This window comes from Eleutherodactylus coqui, chromosome 8 (assembly GCF_035609145.1).
Source record: "Eleutherodactylus coqui strain aEleCoq1 chromosome 8, aEleCoq1.hap1, whole genome shotgun sequence".
NCBI lineage: Eukaryota > Metazoa > Chordata > Amphibia > Anura > Eleutherodactylidae > Eleutherodactylus > Eleutherodactylus coqui.
In genome coordinates this window covers 46360641-46372674 of record NC_089844.1, presented here as the reverse complement: position 1 = coordinate 46372674, position 12034 = coordinate 46360641, and the positions used below count along the sequence as shown (strand labels likewise).

The 12034-nt window shown below is 48.7% G+C and overlaps 1 protein-coding gene across 1 annotated transcript in view; it reads right to left on the bottom strand.

Moving 5' to 3' along the window:
* The window catches only part of MRAS (muscle RAS oncogene homolog), a 29346-nt gene extending 17829 nt beyond the window's left edge, over positions 1-11517 (bottom strand). Inside the window, exon 1 of the mRNA XM_066575576.1 lies at positions 11389-11517. The gene's annotated coding sequence lies outside the window, so the exon portion shown is untranslated. The remainder of the gene's footprint in view (positions 1-11388) is intronic.
* Between the last annotated feature and the right edge of the window lie 517 nt (positions 11518-12034).

Here is a 12034-nt window from a genome sequence, read left to right as displayed (position 1 = left end):
TACATTGTTGTACATAGGAGGCAGTATTATAGTAGTTATATTCTTGTATATAGGGGACAGTAGTATAGTAGTTATATTCTTGTACATAGGGGGCAGTATTACAGTAGTTATATTGTTGTACATAGGAGCAGTATTATAGTAGTTATGTCCTTGTACATCGGAGGCAGTATTATAGTAGTTATATTCTTGTTTAGGGGGCAGTATTATAGTAGTTATATTCTTGTACATAGGAGCAGTATTATAGTAGTTATATCATAGGGGCAGTAGCATAGAAAGTCTCAGAAATACAGTGTCTGGTAGAAGGAACGTTCAATTTTAAGTAGTATAATATAAATTAATGCATTTTCCTAGGTAGCTTTGTGTCCCAGGTATTCTGTAATAAAATGGCCCATTGACTGGTTTTTTGGTTCTAAACTGGCTTGTGCATCTTAGTTGCCTGACCTCAGAAAAGGGTGTATTTTGTGCTGTTGGTGGGACCTGCTATAGCTTCAAGGGATCAGTGAGTGACAGCAGTGAAGCTGTACCATCACTGAGTGCAATGAGGAGCAACCACTCATTTGCTAGGTGCAGAATCTGGCATACGACTCATAACATCCCAAGTCTAAGGCAACCAGCTGATCCACCGAGTCCAGGGATGTAAGTGTTATACTTGCCTCCCCCATAGTTTGCCCGGTGGGAGCGGTGAAAGCCGCCACTTAGTGCATTGAGCAGCGCTGCCAAGTAGTCCGCCCGTTCTAATTTTATAATGGGCGGACTACTTAGCTCAATGCACTGCAGCAGTAGCTTTCAGCGCCGATACTAGAGTAAGAGTATAAAACATCTCCAGACTCAGCAGCTCACCTACCTTCAACCCATAAGGTTAGCTTATATCAAAGCAGACCACCAGAATAACTCCCCTAAGTAATGTAGCAGTGAAGGGAAAGCAAACAAGAGGCGATGAACACTACAGTACACCAGCGGTGCTCGCCAACACCAAGCTTCAGAGGACAGATCTCTGGCACAAGTTCACCAGGTAAGTATCCAATGGACTTCACAACTCATGTTCAAGACGGAGCAACACCCCCCCCCCCCCCCCAAAAAAAAAAAAAAACACCACACACCTCTTCCGAAGACTGGCTAAAATGGGCATAGAGGTAGTGCTGCCCTATATTCCTCCATCAGTGGTCGCCTTGAAGAGTGCCCTGCAATCTTGAAGTCTGTCTAACGATGCCCTATTAATACTTCCAATATCTTGGTGGCCCATACAAGTCAGGACGCGTTTCCCCATTTATACTGCTCAAGTTATTCAATGTGAGAAATGCATTTACCCATTGTAGAGCCAATGGTTGGGCGGCCGCACCGATCCAGGTCTACAGATAAGGACGTCCTTTTCATCAATGGATCGGAGGTGGGCTTCAGGATTGTGCGGACACTTTTATACCATTTTAGGGCAATGGACATTTTGAAGACAGACAATAGCTTTTTTTTTTTTTTAATTGTGGGGAATGTCAACTTTATGCTTTGGGCCAATACAATTATGGAACTACCATATAGATATTTTTTATGCCACAAGCACATAGAAGTGTATCTAGTAATTATATATAATATGGATTTTAATTGCCATCTTCCACGACCCATAGCCTTTTCTTCCCCCAAACAAGCTGAGCCGAGCCTACATTGTGACATGGGCTGTAGATTACTTTCGTACCATTTTGGGGTACTTCTGACGACTTCTCCCCCCTCTTTGGGGGCGGATAAATTAATCAATTTTCTGCATTTTATTACATATCGCTACACTTGTAATAATTCGCACTATACTGTGTTGGATGACTTCATAACTAATTTTTTTGTCCCTCCCAGGGACTTGAAGAGGTGATCGTTCGATGGATCACGGTTACACCTTATGGTCTACTGATGTAGCGAGGTATAGTGTGCTTTTCAGCAATCGCTGGCATGCCTGGTAGATCCGGAGGCCTTTGGCTGTCATGGGAATCCATTGGGTGTCATGATATTAACCCCTTAACGACTGCTTGAAAAAGCTGTCTGGTCACTAAGGGGTTAATAGCGCCAGTTTCTGGAGGTCCCCTTTAAGCCTTCTCCCCCTCCCATAAATCCTGGCTGCTTTGCACGAGGCCCCAATACGCTCTGCATCCAGATATTCTAGTTCTCAGCAACGTGGCAGAGATCTGAACGTTTCCTTCAAGCCTTCTCAGATCTTTTCAACAATCTACTGGCACGAATGTTAATTAGCTCTCCGAGCGCTGGATGTTCTGATGGATGATGGAAGAGAATGGCGCTAATTGCTGTCTGTTAGCCGAGATGCAGAACGTTAACCCTCTCCTGCACTCCACGTATGGAGATGTAGAGGCGGCCACATGGCGGTGCCGCCTCGCTGCCAGCTGGTGACACACACATTACCCCCACAATAGTCTCCATGTGATCCATTATAGCGGTGTGCCGCCATGTACTCCCGCACGGTATAACTGACTGAACGCCAGCGCAGAAGATCACTTTACATCTTAGGTAAAACGTTTTATACATTGCTTATACTTCTCTGGGGCTATATCAGGTTTTCTACTCCAGTCACACTCAGAGCTGCATCAAAAATTTGCACTCTGGCTTCATATTGCACAGCTGCAGCTCCTGCTGCTTCAGTACCTGGACAGAGGAAGAGCAACTTCCCCAATGATCTTCTGCATGGAGCTTCAGTGTAACCGGGGGAGTAGAGTATAATATAGACGGTCTTATATACTACGGTCACATGGAATTGTATACTTGCCTCTCAACATACGAACCTCCATTTAGAAGGAGTTTTAAATCAACCCCGTCACGAACATCCACAAAACCATCCACTTTGGGGAATATTTGTGTAAGCTGTCACTTGTGAAAAACCACACGATTGGGATATAGGTATATACTTCACTGCCAAGCTTGGTGTACAATCTGCGCCATGCCAGAAGTCATGGGACAGGAACTAATATCGTGCAGGCCCCTCTAGCCTGAAGTGAAGCAATTCAACAGGGTATCAATTCCGCAAGTGGACAGAAGGCATCTGGGGGAGATGTAGAGTCGTCTGGATAGCCCCCCACAGCTCCGGGGTATTTGTAGGGAGAAGGATCTCCAGTGAAGCGACCCCTCCTCCACATCCCATGAATGCTGGATTGGGATCATGTCGGGTGAACGTGTTGGCCGCACCATTCATAGGAACTCTCCAGAATGTTCCTCCAACCAATTCTGGTCAACTTGAGCCTGATGGCACGATGAGTTATCCTGCTGGAATATCCATCATTGTGGGGGACAAAGTCCATAAAGGACTGCAAATGGTCACCAAGCAGTGATCCATAGCGGGCACTGGTCAATGACATTAAGGACTACTGGAGCCAACCCATGACATAACACCCCACACCAGTATGGAACCTCCAGCCTGCACAGTGCCTTGTAGACAACAGGGGTCCATGGCTTCATGAGGTCTGCACCACACGCAAACCCTATCAGCTGCATGACACAATTGGTACCGAAAGTCATCGAACCACGCTACATGTTGCCAGTCCTCATGAGACCAGGTTTGGCGCTGTGTCTGGAATCGTGGTGATCATAGCGGTGCTTTGGTGGGTCTGATACGCCCATATCCCATGGAGGGTAAAGAACGCTGCACGGACCTGCGGGATATAGATGTGTGGATGTGATTTCTGCCAGAGTCGCTTGTCTGTTCGCAGTGACAAGTCTAGCCAAGCGCCATCGTTCGCAATCATTAAGCACCCAGGTGGCTACTGTGAGTGGCAATGCCTTCTACGATGTATTCCCAGTACAAACCCGACACTGCAGAGCAAGAAATGTTAAATGTCCACACAACTTTGAAAATCGAACGCCCCCATCTGTCGGGCACCCACCATCTTGCCTCGTTCCAACTCCGATAACTCAAGTTGCCTTGCCATGAGCGTGCTGCCCCGTGTCTAACTGCAGTCATAACCTATACCGGTGCGAGCTTCCCAAGTGTCCCCGATGCTACCGCCACTTCATAACCCATTGACATACCGCAGGCTATGGCTCGTCAGTGTAAACTACGGCAGACACGCAGATGTCACAGAAATAACGAGCAATCACCATGGATTCCATGTCCATTCTGCAGTTCCATCCGCCATGTGAATCGGGCCTCAGGATTTTTCGCAGTCTCACGGTGGCCTCGGCATCAAGGGGGTTGGCTGGTTGTAGAAAAGTTCACTGAACTCCTATGCGAGAGTCTGAAAGTCTCTTAACTGGTTCTCCATATCCTGTGCCGGATTATCAGACCAACTGGAGAACAGGAGTTTCAGTGGTGGAATATCTACTCCGATACAAATCCTTCTGATGGTCCAGAATATGGCAGATTGCTACAATTGTACTAGATCTGGCAAATGCATTGATTTAACCTGTAAAGTACTGATGAGAAGTCAGTGGATTTTAGAAGCCCAATGCCACAACTAGAGCTTATCTGATCTCAGCTCACACCACGCACAGACACTAAGTGGCAGATGCCAGCCTCATACTACCAGGGTGACGAGCAGCGCCACTCACCACAGCAGCTGATAATTAAGAAAATCTGCCGTCTGAAGGCGCCGCGTCTCCAGTAATGAATCACAAGCGCAGAGAAGAGAAGTCGCTCAGTAGAAGACACGTCCAGAGCCATGCCCTCCAAGCGCAACCCAGCGGATTTATCCAAGTCAGCCTGAGCCACATCACATCTGCAATTGTTTAAGTGGATGGCACGGCAGGCGAGGGGGCAGAGCTTATCGTTAAAGTAGTCCAAAAGTTGTGCTTTCAACGAAGTGACCGGCAATAACACAGGCTTTGTTGTAAGTTTCATGAGTGGACCACCGAAGAGAGCTGTGGACAGCGAAGTGTTAATACACTAAGCAGACAACAGTATTTGCTCTCCCCCCAGTCCTGGGGCCTTCAGGTGATGTGTGAGTACTACGCATAAAAGAGAGGATCACACATTATATCTCAGAAGCCATCAGATGTCACCAGGTGTAGAGCCGACAACGGGGTCTGGCAGGGGAATGTCACCAGGTGCAGAGCGTGTGTGCGAATGTCACCAGGTGCAAAGCCGACAACAGGGTCTGGCGGGAGGGATGTCACCAACCAATCACTAGAGGACACTGCAGCTTCTGGATCTTCCATGGCTGTTGGCCATGTTATTGGGGGATGGAGACCATCCGGTGTGTGCGGTTCCGCCACGTTCAGGGAGACCTCATAAACTGACAGAACGTGGATAACGAAGCCTTGTAGGAGTTGTGAAGACATCACACAGATCGGCTGCCCTCGCTCAGGTCTCACAGGCCATTGGGGCATGCATTAGCACCAGAACACTCCGTAGGGAATGGCATGGACCAGCGGCAGCATACATCACAGCAGTGACTGCACAGCGGCGCCTGCGATGGGGCTCGGAGCGTCGGACTGTAAGTGAGTGGAAGCTGAATCACGGTACACCGTCTTCCGATCGGATGGCGGCACTTGGGTGTGGTGGTTACCTGGAGAGCGGTTTCTACACGGCTGCATCATCCCAATAGTGAGGTTTGGAGAAGGTTCTGTTATGGTGTTGGGGGGGGGGGGGGGGGGGGGGGGGGGGGGGGTTCTGCTGGGAAGGACCATTGGTTATAGTGAAGACCACCCTCAGCACCACGTACAGAGGCGTCTGGACAATATGGCATCCCTTACCCTGAGGCAATACTTGGGTACAGCACCATGTCTCTACAACATGACCGAGCGCCGTGTCATACGGAACGCAGGGTTCAGGCTTGTGGGGAGCAAACTTCATTGCCGCCCAAAGTCTGGATCTCAATCCCATCGAGAGTCTTTGGGGTGAACTTGAATGTTGTATCCGTGCGCCCAACACGCCCGTCATCTTCCCCCATCACTATCTAAAGCTTCTCGAGGAACGGAGGCAAATCCCTCCACACAGCTAGGGGAACTTGGTGGAAAGCGGCCGCGGAGGGGGACTGCAGTCACGGAGGCTGAACATTGGACTGAGAAATGGGAATAAAACCAAAATTTAGTCGCCTTCTATGTGTCCCAATACTTCTGCCAACTTAGAGCATTTGTTAATATCCAACTACAACTCCCAGCATGCTCCAACCTCCTGAATAAGGTGTATAATCTGGACACTTCTGATCACCTGTTCAATCATAGAGTTACTAGGTCATCAGAGGATGACCACCACAAAAGGTCACCATTCCCATTATCCGTAGGGGTTGACACCCAGCTTTCTATACATCCTAAACCCACGCTGTTACATCTCTCCTTTCCTATAGTTACCTGCCTGTGCGTCAGTCTTTACTGCTGTCCTAGCATTCTATTCAGGAACCTGCAGATGAACAATGCTATAGCTCCCTCGCAGATAGGAGCGCTGCAGAGCCAGGAACTATGGAATAAGATCTATCTACACAGTAACGTGGATGCCGGCGCCGCCAGCTTTATGCCACACAGCTGTAGGAGTGTGCACTGAAGGAATGAGGAGACCGCCTGGCAGCGCCAACTGCAAGGTCCGCACCCAACACTTGTCTCAGGCCTTAAAGGGACTAATTATAGCCAACTAACCGCAGCCGCTCCTCGCCATTAGAAGGGATACAAAGGTGGAAGACACTAAAATAATAATGGTATCTGCGGAACACAAGGACCGACTGTAGTTGGGATGCAGCGGGGGAGGGGTGTTAGATACAGGTTATCCGACACCGACCACAAGTGTTGGAATCGCAAGCGGCCACCCTCAGATCACCGCCGCCACTGCAGTCCTCACACGGGACAGACTGGCATAGCAACAAGTGGCTGAAAGAAAACTATGAACATATGGCGCCGGTGGGGGGGCGCAATAAAAGTTACTCCTTAAGCACAAGACAAGCGCTGTATCCTTCCCACAGTGTGCAGTGATGTCATCATGTATATTGGCTTTAGCAATTGGTGTAGTGATGTCATGGGACAGTTCTAGAAGGTGAAAACAAGTGCAGTGGTCTTAAAGGGACACTGACCCCCATTTCATGCAAAAATGAAAGTGCGATCCTCCAGCACTTGTTTCACGCACGCTGGAGGATCGGCAAGTGTTACTCATTGATTTCAATGGGAAACATCACATCGCACTTGCGGCATGCAATGTGTTTGAGTGTCCCATTAAAATCAATTGTCCATGCGTTCCGGGGGAACGTGAAGAATAGTGAGAGGTAAAACAATGCATGTACTGCGAGGAAGGGGTCAGGAATATCAATACTTGTGCGTTATATGACTGATATCTGCTTGCCCTCTTATAACACTCCAATACAGATATGAAGTAAATGTCTGGAGGTTATACTAGTACTGGAGTGTTATAAGAGCATCTGATATCAGTCACATATTTGATGTAAAGGTTTCTGGACTTCATGTGACGGATATCAGCCGCTCTAGTATGGATATTTTGAAGTAAAATGTCTGGATGTTATATCAGTACTGGAGCGTTACATGGAGGAGCGGCTGATATCTGTCACATAACACGCCAGTATGGATATATTACCCCTAGACATTTACATCATATCAGTACTGCAGCATTTTAAGCGCAGCGGCTGATATCCATCACATGAAGTCCAGAAACATTTACATCAAATATGTGACCGATATCTGCGGCTCCAGTACAGATATGAGGTAAGTGTCTGGAGGTTATATCAGTACTGGAGCATTATACGGAGGAGCGGCTGATATCAGTCACATAACGCGCTAGTAGCAATATATCCTCAGGCTTCTACGTCGTGTGTGATAGATATCAGCCTCTTATTACGCCACGACTGGCCCTTTAATGCTGTATTGCTGCCCAGTGAGTTTCCCAGGGTAACTTCTACAATATATGGATTATTCCTGGTCCCCCGCCTCTGGTGATGGATGTCCGCGGGACAATCGTCCACTTCACAATTACATCCTCTCTGAGGAAGGAGAAGACCAGGAATCCCCTCTTGTGTGGTATCGCCATGGAGACGCTGAGCGACGCTCCTGAATGTTCTGTGAAATCAAGACGTACTATGACAAACTGGGATTATGGGGAACAGGATGGGGTGGGTGGGGGGGGGAACAATGCAACATCACAATTACGGCGTCTTACCGATGCAGTGTGTGCAAGGGCCTTAAAGGGACATACCAGTTTCTGGACCCGGTTCCCAGGGGATTAGGTAGTTTGCAGAGGCCATCTCTGACCGCTGAAAAACACCCAGAACCGGTGGGTCGGAGGGATGGCAGATAATATACTCCACCGGGACAGAGTTATGAACTAGAACGACACTTTAATATTCCTCATAATGCGAATATGCTGCGAGCGCCATCTCCAACATTTGCACCCATCGCGCTCCCCAATGTAATTGCCCAGAAAGTACAAGTGTCAGACGGCAGCTAGAAGCAGAGATCGAATTTAAAGAGATATGAGCACCATGCAGACACTGAACAAGCAGGGCATGCGAAGAGAGTCAATGTATAGGAGGGTCCGGACGCCCCCCTACAGCTCTGTGGCCCCACATCCAGCACCTTCAAGGTCACATGATAAATATTTTCTTGTACCGCGTTCTGTAATCCGAGAGCCTCGTTACAGGATTTCTGTTTATACACTTCAGACAAGTGAAGTTCTAGATTCTGGAAGAGATTTTTCACGGATTATTGCCTTAAAGGGACAGACACCAAAATTAAGCAGGAACTGCTTTTACACTTTATAGTTGTTCCATGATGGATATTAACACAAGTCCGGCTCTTCCTTCAGAGTTGTCCTGTATTCCTAGTTTCTGTCGCCACGTTTTCGTTTTAATGACCCCCACAGTCTTACAGTCCGGCGTTTCTTCTACGTAATATGCAGCTTTACTGGTATTTAAGGATTTCATTACATCTTTTTTGGAACTCCTATAAAGCCAATAAGGAGGGGAAGCCGTACCGGAGCGCGCCGTGTTTAGAACGGGACGTCACCAACGCCAAACATGTCACAAAAGCAAAACAAACCAGGACGCGTCGCATGTAGCGCTTTACAGGTCGCTGAAGCCTTTACAGCAATGCGCAGCCAGAAAAAAAACAAAAACACAACACAGTGAAGGCACGATGTAAAGAGTGATATTTTTCACAAAACCATTGTGTGAAGCCAGTCGACCGCCATGTCCACAAAGCAGATTTCATTGAGGATTTGGTGTAGAATACGTACAGACTCTGCAGCCCCACAGCTAGGTGGCGGACAGGTGATCCCGTACAGCAGTTTATGAACAAGTTTTCTAAACTACATCATTCCCCTCATTTACTGCTGTTTGCGCCGCGTTTCAGATCTGCAAGTTCTGATTTTGAGTTCTGGGGATGTGAAGCCCAGCATTCTGCCCAGCAGTCTTTCCTCCCATCAGCCCAATTGGGACCCCAACCAGTCAGCTGAGCGGGCGCATGCTGTCAATGCCACAAATACAGGAGGTCAGAGCAGAAACAGCAGAAGTCTCCGTGCCGACCTCTGTGTAGTGGCTGGCACGGCTCTCATTGAAGTCAACGTGACCCTATAAAAAGCTCTCGGAGGCTCCTTGTGTGCAGTAACCTCTTCTTTCCCTTGTGTAGAGCTTGTTGACCACTAGACGCCTCTACGACGCAGAGAAGAGATTTCACCCCGTTACCAGAGTCTGAGAGGGGCGCATTATTGGGATGTGAGAAGCTGGAGGGTCATATCGATGAATTGTCCCCCACCGGCCATTCTGACCAGACTGTTAGGGGGTGTTGGGACCACTGAATGTGTGAGAGCACACAAGGTGACCGGGCTCAGGACGCCCCCTACAGACCACCAGTAGAGAGGGGCGTCTGACCAGACTGTTAGGAGGTGTTGGGACCAGTGGATGTGTGAGGGCACACTAGGCGACCGGGCTCAGGACGCCCCCTACAGACCACCAGTAGAGAGGAGCGTCTGACCAGACTGTTAGGAGGTGTTGGGACCAGTGGATGTGTGAGGGCACACTAGGCGACCGGGCTCAGGACGCCCCCTGCAGACCACCAGTAGAGAGGAGTGTCTGACCAGGCTGTTGGGAGGTGATGGGACCAGTGGATGTGTGAGGGCACACTAGGCGACCGGGCTCAGGACGCTGCGGAGGGGAACTGGGTTGTGTTCAGTGATGAATCCATGTTTGGTTTGGACAATGAGTGCACGTTGATGATCGCTCCTTAGAGCATCAGCTCCTTGGGGCACCGGAGTGGATTAGCCGCTGTGTGGGGGTTAATACTGGAGGGGCTTCACTGCTTGCTGGATTTGCAGCGATGGCTGATACTAAAGGATCAGCCATCAATGTATATTCCTGGAAAACCCTTTTAATTAAAGTGACCCTTCTGTTCCCGGACTGGGGGTTATCCATTCCTCCAGTGACGGAAAGCCGGAGGGCTCCCGCATACTTGCATTTTGGGGACTTTCTAATGTTAAAAACACATCGCAAGCTTGTGCTTTGCGATTTTTTGTGCGATACGTTTTTAACATTAGAAAGCCCCATTGACAAAAAATAAATAAATCAAACAATTGCGTGGCAGCCCTGAACGGAGGTAAAGCGCCATGTGAATGAGCCCTAATACTCCAGGACTCTGCAAGTGTGGCCAAACTGAAAGTGAAGGCAGAAGCGCCCGCCCTGTAGCGGCACAAGAACGGCTGCAGCAGAACCACCTAACAAACACTCCACAAAAGTTAGTTTTCATTACACCAGAAATGCGGATATTCTATTATCGCGCCATGTCAACACGTAAGCGAGACCTGAGAGTTACGGTAATTGTCACGTCATTCCTGTACCCGGCAGTGAGCGAGCACATGACAGCCTGGACCTGGCACTGGACTTGGCATCAACCGGCACCAGCCGCATGCTAGAACCTGTCAGCGCACTACAAGTCCCAGCCTGCCTGCAACTAGAACAATCCTCCGGCACAAGAACGAGCCCAAAGCACGTATGCAAGTCTTACAAAACACAGCAGTCCTATGTAAATTCCTCCTTGTAAGCCGCGTTCCCGTCCGTTTCTTGCGGCAGATTCCTCTAACAAGTTGTCGCCAGCACTCTAAAGGCAAAAACGTACGGGGTAAAGAAAAAAATAAAAATAAAAAAAAAGTCTAATTCTCAGACCAGAATTGAGTACAAAGAATTATAAAAATCACCAATAACCCCTTCATCACCCCCCAGGTTCTAGGAAGATTCTAGAGGCTCCTGTAAGTAGCAGGAGTTGTTAACCCTTGCATGCCTGCAAATCAGCATCACACAGGGCAATCTCAGATCTTCTTCCACTGCACGTATGGCCTGCTGGTGGTCGCAGCCCCCTGAAGTAGGGAGGATGGCAGTGAGGGGGTTAAACCCTGATGAGATCACTGCAGATTCCTTTCTCCCCCCCATCATGTATGTGCCACCCCCAGTGGGTACAAGCCTGGAATGTTAGTGTACTCACCCGCGTGTGCCCCAGACTGGCAGCCCTCACTTCATACTGTGCCAGGGCTCAGTGCCCCCCACGACCACCCTCCTCCGGCAGCAGCTCCTGCGGGCACTGCTCACATTCTCCACTCCAACCATTCTTTATATTGCACCAGCTGATGCTATAAATAGTATCCGCCGGGGGGAGTCACTGACACCCCTTCCACCTCACCATAAATGTCGGCCTTCACCTGTCCTCTATCTGCTCTGAAACATCACAAAGTTCCGTTTTTATCGTTTTTCAAGATTTTTACCAACTTGGAGAACAGATTTACACTATAAAATATGAAACTGCAGCAGGCTCACCCCCCTCCTGGACACAATGGACTCGCCCACAAGCTATGCCCTCAGAACGTTGCTGTTAAGGTGGCCTGGAACTTGGGAAGGACTACAAGATTCCCTAAGATGTGAAGAGCAGATTTTGGGGTATAAAAATAATTGTTAATTAAGGTTGTAGGGGATAGATGTAGGATTTTGGGTTCTGGGCACCTGCAAAAAGAAAAAGGAGACTCTGATCTTGTACGTCCTTAAGAAAACCACTCCTTTACACAAGGCTGTGAGCTGTCATTGCCTGGGTGCTGCCAGTCCTGTTATCTTGGTGCTGACCTGCCCTGAGCTGGGTC